Genomic DNA, 18,411 nt, shown 5'->3' on the forward strand with positions numbered 1-18,411 from the left:
ATTTTTTTTTTTTTTTTTTTTTAATTTTTGGGTTATTGTCACGCTTTTTCTTTTCTTCATCCTCGATTTCGAATTTTCACTTACGGTTTCTTAATTGCAACGTTAGTTTTTGTCTTAGTAATTCCTATTACTTATCGTTTTTGTTTTGTTGATTGAGATTTTGTCAGAGTATATATGATCATATGTATATTGATCAGTGATGGCTTATATTGATCGTTGTCAAGTGTTTATTGTCATATATTTTCCCCCAAATTCTTAATTCATATGTAAGCAATTTTGTTGTTGTTGGTGTATCAAAGCTAAAAACATCTTCTCTCTTTGATGCAGATCGTCGTGGAGCCAGAGGCACTGGGATTGAGGTTGTTCCCATCATCTGTTTCTTTATCCCTTAAAGGAGTTTCTGCGTTTTTGCCATTGTTGATTTGTTCTCAGGACGCAAGGTTCTCTTTTACCTATTTGGCTTTGATGGAAACGCTTCTCCTTTGTGCTATATCTTCAGGGGTTTTGTTATTTTCTCACCCTTACCACGTCTAAAATTCATATGTAAGCAATTTTGTTGTTGTTGTTGATGTATCAAAGCTAAAAAAACACCTTCTCTCTCATTGATGCAGATCATCGTCGAGCCAGATGCACTGGGATTGGAACTGTTTCGTTGAATCTTATCTACTCTGTCTATCATCATCTGTTTAGGATGGTTTCTTCTTTTCTATTTCCCTTGATGATTTTCAGAGATTTGCAATTTGTTGGTGATATATAAATGATTTGTTCTCCTGTGTTTAATATTGTTCTTACACGCAACATGCTTTTATTTACTTGTCGTTCTGTTATTTCAGGTTTTGTATGATGCTTATATCGATGACTGATGAGTGAAGGCTTTGATGGAAACACTTCTTCTTCTTGCTACATCTTCGATCAGGGGTTTTGTTCTTTTCTTCCTCTTAACACGTTTTTTACTTCTTCTTTTTTTTTTGTTCCTAACATTCTTTCTTCCCCTTTATTTCCTCTGCATCTGTATCTCTCATGCTGCATCAATTCCTTGTGTTTGACCCTTTCTTATATGTTTATCACTATGGCCTTAATTTATGTGAAGTGGTCCTCTTTTGTGTAGGGGTATGTTTAACGTTGGAAAAGAGTATAAGATGTGAGTAACAAGACAAAGAAAAGTATAAGATGTGTTAAGCCTAAGAAAAGAACAAATAAGATGCGTGTCCATCAATGACATCAATGATCCATCAATGCATCATCAGAACCTGAAATCACAAAACAGCAAGTAAATAAGAGCATCATCCAAAGAGGTCAAACCAAACCTGACTCCTTTCCAACGTTAAACATACCCCTACAAAAAAGAGCACCACTTCACATAAGTTAAGGCCATAGTTAAAAACATATAAGAAATGATCAAACACTAGGAATTGATGCAGAATGAGAGATATAGAGTAGAGAAAAAAGGGGAAAGAGACCAGTTAGTAACCTAATGCTTTTCTCTAATATAACCTTGACTAAGAGATGATATAGATTACAATTTGCTTCCAAAAAGCCTGCAAGACGGAGAAAGGAATGTAAGGAACAGAAAAGAAAAAAATGAAAAATGAAAGACGCATAAGAAGAGTAAGAAAAGAACAAAACCTCTCTAGACATAGCACAGAGATGAAGTTTGACCAACAAAGCCATCACTGATCCATAAAACCATCATCCAAAACCTGAAACAACAGAAAAAAGTGTAAATAAAAGCATCATCCAGCACTCGATTCGGGAGAAAGATTCCGAGACAAGTTTAGAGGTATATATATCACCACAAAACAACTAGAGAGGTCAACCAAACCTGACTCCTTTCAACCATTAAACATACCTTACAAAAAAAGAGGACCACTTCACATAAATCAAGGCCATAGTGATAAGCATATCAGAATGGATCAAAAACAAGGAATTGATGCAGCATGAGAGATACAGATGCAGTGGAAATAAAGGGGAAGAAAGAATGTTACGAACAAAAAAAAAAAGAAAAAGTAAAAAACGTGTTAAAAGGAAGGAAGAAAAGAACAAAACCCCTGATCAAAGATGTAGCACGAAGAAGAAGTGTTTCCATCAAAGCCCTCACTCATCATTCATCGATATAAGCATCATACAAAACCTGAATTAACAGAACGACAAGTAATTAAAAGCATGTTGCGTGTAAGAACAATATTAAACACAGGAGAACAAATCATTCATATATCACCAACAAAATGCAAATCTCTGAAAATCATTAAGGGAAATAGAAAAGAAGAAACCAACCTAAACAGATGATGATAGACAGAGAAGATAAGATTCAACAGAACAGTTCCAATCCCAGTGCCTCTGGCTCGACGATGATCTGAATCAAAGAGAGAGAAGGTGTTTTTTAGCTTTATACATCAACAACAACAACAAAATTGCTTACATATGAATTTAAGACGTGGTAAGGGTCAGAAAATAACAAAACCCCTGAAGATGTAGCACAAAGGAGAAGCGTTTCCATCAAAGCCAAAGAGTTAAAAGAGAACCTTGCGTCCTGAGAACAAATCAACAATGGCAAATCTCATAAACTCTTTTAAGGGGAGAAGAACCACATGCATCAGAAGAGCAAATCTCATAAACTCTTTTAAGGGGAGAAGAAACCACATGCATCAGAAGAGCTCACACTCGAGGATAAAGACATTGAACACAAAAACTAGTTAAAAAGGACACATACTTGTTAAGAAGGTTACAAAAAATTAACAGCTAAAAAAGTGGGAAGAGACTAGTAAGTAACCAGACTATTTTCTCTTATACCTCGGCTATTTAGCACATGAGAATAAGATCAAAAAGTAGGAATAGATGCAGCATGAGAGATACATAAACAGAGAAAAAGGGGATTGTGACCAGTTACTAACCTGAAAGCGTATCCATAAAAGCCATCACTGATCACCATATAAAACCAGATATAAAAGAACGACAAGTAAATCAAAGCATCATCCAAAGTTACTAACCTCATACTTTTCTCTTATATGACTTCAACTATATATAACAAACGACAAGGTCTTAAATTAAAAGAGGATCACTTCACATAATTAAGGTTACAGTGACAAGCATATAAAAATAGGATCAAAAATAAGGAATCGATGCAGCATGTGAGATATAGTACAGAGAAAGAAGGGGAAAGAGACGAGTTCGTAGCCTGATGAATGTTCTCTTACATAGCCTTGACTACACGATGATCAAGATCATAGTTTGCTTCCAAAACAAAACCCCTGAAAGCAATCATTGATCGATAGAGACTCAACCAAAACCTGAAACAACAGAAGGACAAGTAAAACAAACGACAAGGTCTTAGACTCAAAACGTAAATGCCAGCATCACTAGGAATAAGCTACAATCAGATATAATTTTGCTCTGAAAAGACATGCAAGACAAAGAAAGAAATGTAAGTAACAAGAAAAAGAAAAGTATAAGATGTGTTAAGCCTAAGAAAAGAACAAATAAGATGCGTGTCCATCAATGACATCAATGATCCATCAATGCATCATCAGAACCTGAAATCACAAAACAGCAAGTAAATAAGAGCATCATCCAAAGAGGTCAAACCAAACCTGACTCCTTTCCAACGTTAAACATACCCCTACAAAAAAGAGCACCACTTCACATAAGTTAAGGCCATAGTTAAAAACATATAAGAAATGATCAAACACTAGGAATTGATGCAGAATGAGAGATATAGAGTAGAGAAAAAAGGGGAAAGAGACCAGTTAGTAACCTAATGCTTTTCTCTAATATAACCTTGACTAAGAGATGATATAGATTACAATTTGCTTCCAAAAAGCCTGCAAGACGGAGAAAGGAATGTAAGGAACAGAAAAGAAAAAAAAATGAAAAATGAAAGACGTATAAGAAGAGTAAGAAAAGAACAAAACCCCTCTAGACATAGCACAGAGATGAAGTTTGACCAACAAAGCCATCACTGATCCATAAAACCATCATCCAAAACCTGAAACAACAGAAAAAAGTGTAAATAAAAGCATCATCCAGCACTCGATTCGGGAGAAAGATTCCGAGACAAGTTTAGAGGTATATATATCACCACAAAACAACTAGAGAGGTCAAACCAAACCTGACTCCTTTCAACCGTTAAACGAACCCTACAAAAAAAAGAGGACCACTTCACATAAATTAAGGCCATAGTGATAAGCATATAAGAAAGGATCAAACACAAGGAACTCAAGCAGCATGAGAGATACAGATGCAGAGGAAATAAAGGGGAAGAAAGAATGTTAGGGACAAAAAAAAAAGAAGAAGTAAAAAACGTGTTAAGAGGAAGAAAAGAACAAAACCCCTGATCGAAGATGTAGCAAGAAGAAGAAGTGTTTCCATCAAAGCCTTCACTCATCATTCATCGATATAAGCATCATACAAAACCTGAAATAACAGAACGACAAGTAAATAAAAGCATGTTGCGTGGAAGAACAATATTAAACACAGGAGAACAAATCATTCATATATCACCAACAAATTGCAAATCTCTGAAAATCATTAAGGGAAATAGAAAAGAAGAAACCAACCTAAACAGATGATGATAGACAGAGAAGATAAGATTCAACAGAACAGTTCCAATCCCAGTGCCTCTGGCTCGACGATGATCTGAATCAAAGAGAGAGAAGGTGTTTTTTAGCTTTATACATCAACAACAACAACAAAATTGCTTACATTTGAATTTAAGACGTGGTAAGGGTCAGAAAATAACAAAACCCCTGAAGATGTAGCACAAAGGAGAAGCGTTTCCATCAAAGCCAAAGAGGTAAAAGAGAACCTTGCGTCCTGAGAACAAATCAACAATGGCAAATCTCATAAACTCTTTTAAGGGGAGAAGAACCACATGCATCAGAAGAGCAAATCTCATAAACTCTTTTAAGGGGAGAAGAAACCACATGCATCAGAAGAGCTCACACTCGAGCATAAAGACATTGAACACAAAAACTAGTTAAAAAGGATATACTTGTTAAGAAGGTTACAACTATATATAACAAACGACAACTATATATAACAAACGACAAGACAAAGAAAGAAATGTAAGAGAAAAGTATGAAGTCATATAAGAGAAAAGTATGAGGTTAGTAACTTTGGATGATGCTTTGATTTACTTGTCGTTCTTTTATATCTGGTTTTATATGGTGATCAGTGATGGCTTTTATGGATACGCTTTCAGGTTAGTAACTGGTCACAATCCCCTTTTTCTCTGTTTATGTATCTCTCATGCTGCATCTATTCCTACTTTTTGATCTTATTCTCATGTGCTAAATAGCCGAGGTATAAGAGAAAATAGTCTGGTTACTTACTGGTCTCTTCCCACTTTTTTAGCTGTTAATTTTTTGTAACCTTCTTCCTATTTTTTGTTATATATAGTTGTAACCTTCTTAACAAGTATATCCTTTTTAACTAGTTTTTGTGTTCAATGTCTTTATGCTCGAGTGTGAGCTCTTCTGATGCATGTGGTTTCTTCTCCCCTTAAAAGAGTTTATGAGATTTGCTCTTCTGATGCATGTGGTTCTTCTCCCCTTAAAAGAGTTTATGAGATTTGCCATTGTTGATTTGTTCTCAGGACGCAAGGTTCTCTTTTACCTCTTTGGCTTTGATGGAAACGCTTCTCCTTTGTGCTACATCTTCAGGGGTTTTGTTATTTTCTGACCCTTACCACGTCTTAAATTCAAATGTAAGCAATTTTGTTGTTGTTGTTGATGTATAAAGCTAAAAAACACCTTCTCTCTCTTTGATTCAGATCATCGTCGAGCCAGAGGCACTGGGATTGGAACTGTTCTGTTGAATCTTATCTTCTCTGTCTATCATCATCTGTTTAGGTTGGTTTCTTCTTTTCTATTTCCCTTAATGATTTTCAGAGATTTGCAATTTGTTGGTGATATATGAATGATTTGTTCTCCTGTGTTTAATATTGTTCTTACACGCAACATGCTTTTATTTACTTGTCGTTCTGTTATTTCAGGTTTTGTATGATGCTTATATCGATGAATGATGAGTGAAGGCTTTGATGGAAACACTTCTTCTTCTTGCTACATCTTCGATCAGGGGTTTTGTTCTTTTCTTCCTCTTAACACGTTTTTTACTTCTTCTTTTTTTTTTGTCCCTAACATTCTTTCTTCCCCTTTATTTCCTCTGCATCTGTATCTCTCATGCTGCTTGAGTTCCTTGTGTTTGATACTTTCTTATATGCTTATCACTATGGCCTTAATTTATGTGAAGTGGTCCTCTTTTTTTTGTAGGGTTCGTTTAACGGTTGAAAGGAGTCAGGTTTGGTTTGACCTCTCTAGTTGTTTTGTGGTGATATATATACCTCTAAACTTGTCTCGGAATCTTTCTCCCGAATCGAGTGCTGGATGATGCTTTTATTTACACTTTTTTCTGTTGTTTCAGGTTTTGGATGATGGTTTTATGGATCAGTGATGGCTTTGTTGGTCAAACTTCATCTCTGTGCTATGTCTAGAGGGGTTTTGTTCTTTTCTTACTCTTCTTATACGTCTTTCATTTTTCATTTTTTTTTCTTTTCTGTTCCTTACATTCCTTTCTCCGTCTTGCAGGCTTTTTGGAAGCAAATTGTAATCTTTATCATCTCTTAGTCAAGGTTATATTAGAGAAAAGCATTAGGTTACTAACTGGTCTCTTTCCCCTTTTTTCTCTGCTCTATATCTCTCATTCTGCATCAATTCCTAGTGTTTGATCCTTTCCTATATGTTTTTAACTATGGCCTTAACTTATGTGAAGTGGTGCTCTTTTTTGTAGGGGTATGTTTAACGTTGGAAAGGAGTCAGGTTTGGTTTGACCTCTTTGGATGATGCTCTTATTTACTTGCTGTTTTGTGATTTCAGGTTTCTAATGATGCATTGATGGATCATTGATGTCATTGATGGACACGCATCTTATTTGTTCTTTTCTTAGGCTTAACACATCTTATACTTTTCTTTTTCTTGTTCCTTACATTTCTTTCTTTGTCTTGCATGTCTTTTCGGAGCAAAATTATATTTGATCGTAGCTTATTCCTAGTGATGCTGGCATTTACGTTTTGAGTCTAAAACCTTGTCGTTTGTTTTACTTGTCTTTCTGTTGTTTCAGGTTTTGGTTGAGTCTCTATCGATCAATGATTGCTTTCAGGGGTTTTGTTTTGGAAGCAAACTATGATCTTGATCATCGCGTAGTCAAGGCTATGTAAGAGAACATTCATCAGGTTATGAACTCGTCTCTTTCGCCTTCTTTCTCTGTTACTATATCTCACATGCTGCATCGATTCCTTATTTTTGATCCTATTTTTATATGCTTGTCACTGTAACCTTAATTATGTGAAGTGATCCTCTTTTAATTTAACACCTTGTCGTTTGTTATATATAGTTGAAGTCATATAAGAGCAAAAGCATGAGGTTAGTAACTTTGGATGATGCTTTGATTTACTTGTCGTTCTTTTATATATGGTTTTATATGGTGATCAATGATGGCTTTTATGGATACGCTTTCAGGTTAGTAACTGGTCACAATCCCCTTTTTCTCTGTTTATGTATCTCTCATGCTGCATCTATTCCTACTTTTTGATCTTATTCTCATGTGCTAAATATTCGAGGTATAAGAGAAAATAGTCTGGTTATTTACTGGTCTCTTCCCACCTTTTTATCTGTTAATTTTATGTAACCTTCTTAACAAGTATATCCTTTTTAACTAGTTTTTGTGTTCAATGTCTTTATGCTCGAGTCTGAGCTCTTCTGATGCATGTGGTTTCTTCTCCCCTTAAAAGAGTTTATGAGATTTGCCATTGTTGATTTGTTCTCAGGACTTTGGCTTTAATGGAAACGCTTCTCCTTTGTGCTACATCTTCAGAGGTTTTGTTCTTTTCTCACCCTTACCACGTCTTAAATTCATATGTAAGCAATTTTGTTGTTGTTTTTGATGTATCAAAGCTAAAAAACACCTTGTCTCTCTCTTTGATGCAGATCATCGTCGAGCCAGAGGCACTGGGATTGGAACTGTTCCGTTGAATCTTATCTACTCTGTCTATCATCATCTGTTTAGGATGGTTTCTTCTTTTCAATTTCCCTTGATAATTTTCAGAGATTTGCAATTTGTTGGTGATATATGAATGATTTGTTCTCCTGTGTTTAATATTGTTCTTCCACGCAACATGCTTTTATTTACTTGTCGTTCTGTTATTTCAGGTTTTGTATGATGCTTATATCGATGAATGATGAGTGAAGGCTTTGATGGAAACACTTCTTCTTCTTGCTACATCTTCGATCAGGGGTTTTGTTCTTTTCTTCCTCTTAACACGTTTTTTACTTCTTCTTTTTTTTTTGTTCCTAACATTCTTTCTTCCCCTTTATTTCCTCTGCATCTGTATCTCTCATGCTGCTTGAGTTCCTTGTGTTTGATCCTTTCTTGTATGCTTATCACTATGGCCTTAATTTATGTGAAGTGGTCCTCTTTTTTTTGTAGGGTTCGTTTAACGGTTGAAAGGAGTCAGGTTTGGTTTGACCTCTCTAGTTGTTTTGTGGTGATATATATACCTCTAAACTTGTCTCGGAATCTTTCTCTCTGAATCGAGTGCTGGATGATGCTTTTATTTACACTTTTTTCTGTTGTTTCAGGTTTTGGATGATGGTTTTATGGATCAGTGATGGCTTTGTTGGTCAAACTTCATCTCTGTGCTATGTCTAGAGGGGTTTTGTTCTTTTCTTACTCTTCTTATACGTCTTTCATTTTTCATTTTTTTTTCTTTTCTGTTCCTTACATTCCTTTCTCCGTCTTGCAGGCTTTTTGGAAGCAAATTGTAATCTTTATCATCTCTTAGTCAAGGTTATATTAGAGAAAAGCATTAGGTTACTAACTGGTCTCTTTCCCCTTTTTTCTCTGCTCTATATCTCTCATTCTGCATCAATTCCTAGTGTTTGATCCTTTCCTATATGTTTTTAACTATGGCCTTAACTTATGTGAAGTGGTGCTCTTTTTTGTAGGGGTATGTTTAACGTTGGAAAGGAGTCAGGTTTGGTTTGACCTCTTTGGATGATGCTCTTATTTACGTGTTGTTAACGTGATTTCAAGTTTCTGATGATGTCATTGATGGACACTTATATTATTTGTTCTTTTCTTAGGCTTAACACGTCTTTTACTCTTCTTTTTTTCTTGTTCCGTACATTGCTTTCTTTGTCTTGCATGTCTTTTCGGAGCAAAATTATATCTGATTGTAGCATATTCCTAGTGATGCTGGCATTTACGTCTTGAGTGTAAGACCTTGTCGTTTGTTTTACTTGTCTTTCTGTTGTTTCAGGTTTTGGTTGAGTCTTTATCGATCAATGATTGCTCTCAGAGGTTTTGTTTTGAAAGCAAACTATGATCTTGATCATCGCATAGTCAAGGCTATGTAAGAGAACATTCATCAGGTTACGAACTCGTCTCTTTCCCCTTCTTTCCCTGTTTCTATATCTCACATGCTGCATCGATTCTTTATTTTTGATCCTATTTTTATATGCTTGTCTCACATGCTGCATCGATTCTTTATTTTATCTCGCATGTCTTTTGGAAACAAGTTAGAATCTAATCATTCTGAATTTTCACTCCTATGGTTTGATTTCTGAACTACATTAGTTTTTATTCATGTCATTTCTTGTTGTATACATACATTCAGATGAAAGGTGGTCATAGATTTCTTCTTAAACAAGTATGTCCTTGTTAATTAGTTTTTCTGTTCAATGTCTTTTTTAAGTCTCTTAGGTAGTATGCTCGAGTCTGAGCTCCTCTGATGCATGTGGTTTCTTCTCCCCTTACAAGAGTTTCTAAGATTTGTTGCCATTGTTGATTTGTTCTCAAGACCCAAGGTTCTCTTTTAGCTCTTTGGCTTTGATGGAGACGCTTGTCCTTTGTGCTACATCTTCAGGGGTTTTGTTATTTTCTCACCCTTACCACGTCTTATATTCATATGTAAGCAATTTTGTTGTTGTTGTTGATGTATCAAAGCTAAAAACACATTTTCTCTCTTTGATGCAGATCATCGTCGAGCCAGAGGCACTGGGATTGGAACTGTTCTGTTGAATCTTATTATCTTCTCTGTCTATCATCATCTTTTAAGGTTGGATTATTCTTTTCTATTTCCCTTAATTATTTTCAGAGATTTACAATTTGTTGGTGAGATATGAATGATTTGTTCTCATGTGTTTCATATTGTTCTTACACGCAATATGCTTTTATTTACTTGTCGTTCTGTTATTTGTTATTTCAGGTTTTGTATGATGCTTATATCGATGAATGATGAGTGAGGGCTTTGATGGAAACACTTCTTCTTCTTGCTACATCTTCGATCAGGGGTTTTGTTCTTTTCATCCTCTTAACACGTTTTTTACTTCTTCTTTTTTTGCTCCTAACATTTCTTTCTTCCCCTTTATTTCCTCTGCATCTGTATCTCTCATGCTGCTTGAATTCCTTGTGTTTGATCCTTTCTTATATGCTTATCACTATGGCCTTAATTTATGTGAAGTGGTCCTCTTTTTTTGTAGGGTTCGTTTAACGTCGGAAAGGAGTCAGGTTTGGTTTAACCTCTCTAGTTGTTTTGTGGTGATATATATACCTCTAAACTTGTCTCGGAATCTTTCTCCCGAATCGAGTGATGGATGATGCTTTTATTTACACTTTTTCTGTTGTTTCAGGTTTTGGATGATGGTTTTATGGATCAGTGATGGCTTTGTTGGACAAACTTCATCTCTGTGCTATGTCTACAGGGGTTTTGTTCTTTTCTTACTCTTCTTATACGTCTTTCATTTTTTCTTTTTTTTTTCTTTTCTGTTCCTTACATTCCTTTCTCCGTCTTGCAGGCTTTTTGGAAGCAAATTTTAATCTTTATCATCTCGTAGTCAAGGTTATATTAGAGAAAAGCATCAGGTTACTAATTGGTCTCTTTCCCCATTTTTCTCTGTTATATATCTCTCATTCTGTATCAATTCCTAGTGTTTGATCCTTTCTTATATGTCTATCACTATGGCCTTAATTTATGTGAAGTGTTGCTCTTTTTTGTAGGGGTATGTTTAACGTTAGAAAGGAGTCAGGTTTGGTTTGACCTCTTTGGATGATGCTCTTATTTACGTGTTGTTAATGTGATTTCAAGTTTCTGATGATGCATTGATGGATCATTGATGTCATTGATGAACACTTATCTTATTTGTTCTTTTCTTAGGCTTAACACGTCTTATACTTTTCTATTTCTTGGTCCTTACATTTCTTTCTTTGTCTTGCATGTTTTTTCGGAGCAAAATTATATGCGATCGTAGCTTATTCCTAGTGATGCTGGCATTTACGTTTTGAGTCTAAGACCTTGTCGTTTGTTTTACTTGTGTTTCTGTTGTTTCATGGTTTGGTTGAGTCTCTATCGATCAATGATTGCTTTCAGGGGGTTTTGTTTTGGAATCAAACTATGATCTTGATCATCGCGTAGTCAAGGCTATGTAAGAGAACATTCATCAGGTTACGACCTCGTCTCTTTCCCCTTCTTTCTCTGTTACTATATCTCACATGCTGCATCGATTCCTTATTTTTGATCCTATTTTTATATGCTTGTCACTGTAACCTCAATTATGTGAAGTGAACCTCTTCTAGTTTAAGACCTTGTCGTTTGTTATATATTTAGTTGAGGTCATATCAGAGAAAAGCATGAGGTTAGTAACTTTGGATGATGCTTTGATTTTGATTTACTTTTCTTTCTTCTATATCAGGTTTTATATGGTGCTTTTATCGATCAGTGATTGTTTTATGGATACGCTTTCAGGTTACTAACTTGTCACAATCCCCTTTTTCTCTGTTTATGTATCTCTCATGCTGCATCTATTCCTACTGTTTGATCGTATTCTTATGTGCTAAATAGTCGAGGTATAAGAGAAAATAGTCTGGTTACTTACTGGTCTCTTCCCACTCTTTTATCTGTTAATTTTATGTATCCCTCATGCTGCATCTATTCCAATCGAGTTTGTTCTTTTACTTTCTCCTTTTTGACTAGTTTTTTCTCTTCATTGTCTCTTTTCTTTTTTAAGTGTCTTAGGTCTGCTAAGTCTGAGCTCCTCTGATGCACAAGGCTGGACATGTGATTTATTCATGTTATTATTCAGGTTCTTGTTCTCTGTCCCGTTGGTAATTTTCTTTGTTTATGTATCTCATGCTGCATCTTTCCTACTCTTTGATATTTTTCTTAAATGCTAGATAGTTGATGCTCTATTAGAGAAAGGCGTCTGGTTATTTGCTGTTTTTTTCCAATTGTTTCTCTGTTAATTTATGTATATCTCATGTTGCATCTTCTCCAATCGAGTTTGTTCTTTTTACTTTGTCATGTTAGTGATGTTTTGTATTCAATGTCTTTCTTTTTTAAGTCTATAAGGTCTGTTAAGTCTGAGCTCCTCTGATGCACAAGGTTGGACATGTGGGTTATTCAAATTTTTGATCCTCTTTCCCTCTATTATCTTGCATGTCTTTTGGAAGCAAGTTAGGATCTGATCATTCTGAATTTTCTCTCCTATGATTTGATTTCTAAACTGCACTAGTTTTTGTTCATGTCATTTCTTGTTGTATACACACTTTCGGATGAAAGGTGATCATAGATTCCTTCTTAACAAGTATGTCCTTTTTAATTAGTTTTTGTATTCAATGTATTTTTTAAGTCTTTTAGGTAGTATGCTCGAGTCTGAGCTCCTCAGATGCATGTGGTTTATTCAGGTTTTCGTTCCTTTTTTCCCTCTGGTATATATGTCACCTATCTATTGTTTTATTAACTGGATTTTATGTTTTAGCTTTCAGAGTTTTGGACTGTGCCATCAGGGCAAGATTTGGACTTTTTGTTGGATGTTTCAGGTTGAAAGTAACAAAAGACCCAGCAGTCTTGTTGTTATAGATTGTATAAGAAAGAAAAAAAAACATCAGGTTACTAACTTGTCTCTTTCCCTTTTTTTTTTTTTAAATTTCTCTTTATTTCTCATGCTGCATATGTTCCCAGTGTTTGGTCCTACTCTTATATGCTTGTCACCGTGGCTACTTTTTATGTGAAGTGATCCCCTTCTTTGTAGGATTGTTTATGGATGCAAAGGATTAAATGCTAATCACTTTTGCTTAGGATTTTGGTTTTCTCTTTCAATACATGAAGTCATTATCCTCGTATAGGAATTTGGATCATGGAAGTGGAAGTTTTGTTTTGATATGTTTGCCTAAAAGTCCATGTTTATGTGCACTGGTATTTTTTCTCTTGATAGGGATGAACTTGGAGCTTTCATCTCTGGAATTTGATTCTTGGGTTTCTTTGGCTTGTGGTTGTTACTCCTCTGTGAATTCCTTCTTTTTTTTTTCTCCAATAAGTCTCTGATTCTTCTTCTGAAAGTGTCTCTGCTTTTTGTTTTCTTCGCTACGTTTTTAAATTGCATTGGTGCTCTTTCTGTAATTTGCTTCTCGTTTTGATGTTTTAGATTAGTTGTGGATGATGCGATGATTGATAGTTGTCACTCGTTCCCCTTTATCTATGATAGTGTTTGATCCTACTGTCGTCATATGCTCGGGTGAGTTGTGACGGTGGTTTTCCTTGAATTGAAGTGCCCTTCTTTAATTATATGTATTTTGAGGACGCAAGGAGACATGTTCTATTTTGATTTAATTTCCTAGAAGGATGGCTTTTCATCTACAGACTACATCTTCTCTGTCAACTCCTTGGTGATGACAAGTTCTGTTTTTTTACCCTTATTTTCTTTATGTTTTTCTGATTTTATGATCTGCAATTTTTTTTATTAGTTTTAAATGCTAATCTCTTTTGCTTTGGACAGTGTTTTCTCTTTCTACATGAATTCGTTATAAACTAAGAGTTCTCTTTTTGCTTGTACTCTTAGTTATAAATTATAATGTTGGCTCTTTTTATTTATTTATGCATGATACCTGTTGTTATAATGTTATTGAAAGGGTAAGTAGCATGTCTTTGTTTGGGTCATGTTTTACTTGATGCAACACATTTCCATCCCTCATTCAGAATGAGATGTCTCCAAATTAGAAATAATAAACAAAAAACAAAAATCAAATATTAATTAAATTATTTTGGTGTATGTTTAAGTTTAAAGACCCAAAACAATCATATACATAAAATAAAGTTTCATTCTCTCCTTATTGGTCCATTTGACATCTAATTTTTAAAAATTTAATATTTATTTTTAATTAAACAATACATTTAATTATATATATTAATGCATACTTTAAATTCATTTTTCACTATTAAATTGCAACTGAAATTACATAAATTGTGAGTTGACTTTTTCTCCTCCATTCATTTTTATTTAAACAAACAAATTATAATTATAACTCTTCTAATTTAATTATTTTAGAAATGTAACTTCCGCCACTTTTTATCCTATAAATAATCATTCTCACATCCTCCTCCACCATATCCCAGATCCTAAATATTTTTTTTTTGTTTTTATTATAATGTTCTAGCATAGGTTGAAAACTCAATTAAGAGTTTGATTATATTTTTTGTTTACTATATAATTTACATTGTTTTGAATTTTATTGTTTCTTTGTTTTATGTACTTATTCTTTTCTTCTTTGTTTTCTTATATTATTTTGATTTAAAATACATATGTATTCTAATATGTATAATAAAATATTGGTTATAACCATCTCATAATAAGGGAATCAGCTAAATAAAACATCTTAATTCTTTACTTTAGATGTTTGATTAGTTATTACAAATTTATGTATATTTATTTTATTCTTAAAATTTGAAATGTTCTCATGTAAGAAATTTTAGTAATATAATTATCAAATCAATTTTTCTTACCTCTCTCTTACCTTCAACAAAATTGTAATAAATATATTTTAGAATACTCATAATTATATTTAGTTTGTGATTCAACATATAATTATATAAAAATCGTTATTTTTAAATTTAATTCAAATATGCACTTTAAGGATTTTGCTATATAAAAAAGCAATTTGATATTTATTTTCTTTCTAACTTTTACTACAAGGATGAAAAATTAAACTAAGCCTAGCAATATAACTTAAATTAAGGGAAAATTTTTGTGCGGACATATAATTATATAAAAATCACTATTTTTTAATTTAATTCAAATATGTACTTTAAAGATTTTTCTATAGATAAAAAACAAATTGATTTTTAATTTTCTATCTAGCTTTTATTACAAGGATTAAAAATTATAACTAAACCTAGCAATGTATCTTAAACTAAAGGGAATATAAAAAACGTTAAAAAAAAAAAAAAAATCTTTGGGAATCGTATTTTAAAATTTTGGTTGCACTTCATATGATTTTATAGGAAATATATATTTTTACTTTCAAAATAATTAAGTTTTTAATTATTAAATAGTTTAGGTTATGTGTTAGTTTATATAAAAAACTTAAATTATATATTTAAATCACATAGTAAAATTTTGTTTTTTATTATTAATAATATTTTATTACCTCAAATGCTCAAAAATACTAATGAAAATTATTATCAAAGTTGAACAATAAAAAACAAATAACTTTAAGAGATATATATAATTTATGTATGATTATATTTAAATAATTTATATATATTGATATTGTATGATGTGAATAAATAAAAGTGTAAAAAATGTTAATGACATTTAAATTAATTTTTTAAGTTTTTTTTTATGATTATCAAATAAATTTAAAGTAATCAATATATTCTATTAAACAATAATCTCGCGTATTTGCGTGGGATATTAGTTAGTTTAATTAATATCATTCTTTATCTATAATTATTTTTAATATAAAGACATCACCCTCATCTTATCTCCTCGGATAAGAAGGTTAATACCCAATAAATTCAATCTAACCCCTCAACGGCGAAAATCAACTTGAACAATTTGTAGAGCACCGACAAAAAATTTAAATTACATACTTGAACTAGTCGTTTTTGTTACTGAATAAAATTAAAATGACTTGATGCTAGCGAGGCTCGAACCCGCCAATGGATATTGAACACATTAACGCCCTAACCACTAGGACACTTCAACACGTTATACAATTTTGAACAAAGCTTTTATTTATCATAATTCAGTTTGTCTCTCTTCTTCTCCACTTGTTCTTCTTCCTTTTTCTTTCCATGACTGACATAATGAAATCCAAATCGGATTGAGTCCATCTGCCCTAAGACACTCCATTAGTAATTTAATGGAGATGGAGATAAAGACTGGAAATAAAGTATTAGCTAGGGTTTCTGTGAAAGCTTGTTCTTTTTCAATATGAATTTTGGATTTTAGAAGAAAAAGAAGTCCCAAATCACTAACAATTTCTTCTTCTGCAATTCGGATTTCATAATCTCCACCGTCGACATATCAGCCATGGAAAGAGACAAAGGAAGAAGAAGAGAGACGAACTGCATTAGGCCATCTTTATAGGTATAACTATGAGGGTGTTCTTGTATTTATTTTAATTGGAAAAAATTATAAAGTGTGCTTAGATCAGTAAAACTGATCTTATTTGAGAACTGTTTTTTTGTGTTGCTCTTAGGTGACGTGTTCAATTTTTATTGGAAAGAAATTTTTTGGTTGTCGAAAGAATACTCTCGTTTCATTGTTCATTCTTCATTCGTCTCCGATCAAAATCTCATCTTTCTGATCGCAATGCATACTCTCAAGGACAAGGTCTCCCAATCTGCTTCCCCACGCTTCTCCAACTCCGATTCTCCAAAGGTATCTCCTTTTATCTCTCTGTTGGGGTCGTTTTGAAAATTGAGAACCATGTTTCTCTGTTTAATGTCGATTCGATTCAGAGTAATAAAGAGGAAGAAGACGAAGGAGAGGAAGAACTCGAAGATAACGAAGGTCAGATCCATTATAACAGCTATGTTTATCAGAGACCAAATCCTGATTCGGTTCAGAACGTTCTGATTCAGGGAACCTCCGGGAATGAAATCAAGAGGAAGCGAGGACGACCGCGGAGGATTCAGAACCCTAGCGAAGAGACGGAGGTTTTGGATTTAACGGGTGAAGCATTTGTAGATATCTCCATGGATTCAAATCCAGCCAAGAGAAAGAGAGGTCGTCCTCCAAAGAATAGAGATGATTTCACTCAGCCAGCAGTGAATTTGGAGAACAGAGAAGGTACAACAACAATGGTGGATGTGTCTGCATTGGATAAGGAGGACTTAGTGAACTTGGAGAACAGAGAAGTTACAGTGGTTGATCTTTCAGCATTGGCTAATGTTTTAGAGGATCCATATGAAGAAGAGCTGAGGAGGATCACAGTTGGCTTGTGATTTTGGGGGATACTTGCCTAAAGGATGGAAACTTATGCTCTATATCAAAAGGAAAGGTAGCAATTTGTTGCTGGCTTGTCGCAGATACATAAGGTATAATAATACTGTTGCTTTAATTGTTTTCATTTGTTCTGTTTATCATGTGTCTGTTTGTAGTTGGAGTATGAGATAGACCTGGAACATAGCATAGAATAGTAACTCACACTCACTTTGTAGCGTTGGACAGAAACCGAGTTTGGTGGTATATAATAGTGTTTCAGTTCTGCTGCTAGACTTTTGATTTGCCCCTCTTGCTTGCTTTTTATCTTCTTGAGGGGTGCTAATGGAATTGCCTATCATGTGTATAGGATGCAAATGGTTCTTGTTGTATATGTAAGGAAGTTTATTTTTCATCTGTTGTTGAAAGATTTTAGACTTGTTGTTTTGGTATTAACTTTTTATTTCAGATGAAGGGCAGTACGTTGAAACATGGCATATCTCTCTGTACGCTTCTACGAAGAAGCGGAGAGCTTCCTGGTCCTTGTTTACTGGTTTGTTTTGTTGACCTTTATGCTCTGTGGTTACATTTTGACAAAGTTGAATGGAACAGATCTTAGTTTGTGATGATTGTGTATGGTGCAGGTTGAATTGTTTGAATCAGTGAACCAGTAAATAGAACAGACATTTTGACAAAGTTGAATCAGCCTCTTGCTACTGGTCCTCACCAGGAGAACTGATTGTCAAGTTTACCTTGCTCAGCCTCACCAGGATAACAACCTGAACTCCAAACTCCAAGTATTTGCTTGAATCAGTGAACCAGTAAATAGACAAGCACATCACAAATTGTATGTTTGTTTGGTTTTTTTTTAAGTTTTATTTATAATGTTTTATTGTTTCATAAAAATTTGGTATTGTATTTTGAATTTTAGTAAAAGTTTTATAAGTTTAAAATTTAAATTTTTTTTTATAAGTTTTTATAATTGTAATATGTTTAAGAATATTATATTATTAAATTTTAAGATCTTACACATGTTCTTCCTATAAACTAATTTTTTAGCAAAAGATCTTAACTACTGATCTTAGATTATTTTCCTAATTTATTTAATCTAAGAACACAAAAAAGTGTTGTGCCTATAAAAATGCCCTTATGATATATA

The 18,411-nt window shown here is 33.6% G+C and overlaps 2 long non-coding RNA genes and 1 pseudogene across 9 annotated transcripts; 2 read left to right on the forward strand and 1 right to left on the reverse strand.

Moving 5' to 3' along the window:
- LOC109133112 lies at window positions 833–4,999 on the reverse strand. Of its 7 annotated transcripts, none has more exons than XR_002038164.1 (13): window positions 4,741–4,999; window positions 4,554–4,632; window positions 4,326–4,410; window positions 4,106–4,133; window positions 3,909–3,982; window positions 3,752–3,818; window positions 3,588–3,616; window positions 2,462–3,287; window positions 2,275–2,353; window positions 1,794–2,131; window positions 1,627–1,700; window positions 1,472–1,538; window positions 833–1,336 (listed from the first exon to the last, which is right to left on the reverse strand). It is a non-coding gene; the product is annotated as an uncharacterized LOC109133112 (long non-coding RNA). The 7 variants fall into 7 exon arrangements; XR_002038166.1 differs by having other exon boundaries at window positions 2,462–2,530; window positions 2,988–3,616; XR_002038165.1 differs by having other exon boundaries at window positions 2,462–2,530; window positions 2,892–3,616.
- LOC104787504 lies at window positions 5,425–13,514 on the forward strand. Of its 2 annotated transcripts, XR_002038168.1 has the most exons (22): window positions 5,425–5,659; window positions 5,768–5,846; window positions 5,990–6,074; window positions 6,267–6,294; window positions 6,418–6,491; window positions 6,582–6,648; window positions 6,784–6,812; window positions 8,631–8,704; window positions 8,795–8,861; window positions 8,997–9,025; window positions 9,311–9,422; window positions 9,851–9,918; window positions 10,027–10,108; window positions 10,259–10,343; window positions 10,533–10,560; window positions 10,683–10,756; window positions 10,848–10,914; window positions 11,050–11,078; window positions 11,420–11,493; window positions 11,742–11,794; window positions 12,057–12,936; window positions 13,263–13,514. It is a non-coding gene; the product is annotated as an uncharacterized LOC104787504 (long non-coding RNA). The 2 variants fall into 2 exon arrangements; XR_002038167.1 differs by having other exon boundaries at window positions 5,430–5,659; window positions 12,057–13,514.
- On the forward strand, window positions 16,642–18,155 carry LOC109125124 (annotated as a pseudogene).

Source organism: Camelina sativa, chromosome 5, assembly GCF_000633955.1.
Source record: "Camelina sativa cultivar DH55 chromosome 5, Cs, whole genome shotgun sequence".
NCBI lineage: Eukaryota > Viridiplantae > Streptophyta > Magnoliopsida > Brassicales > Brassicaceae > Camelina > Camelina sativa.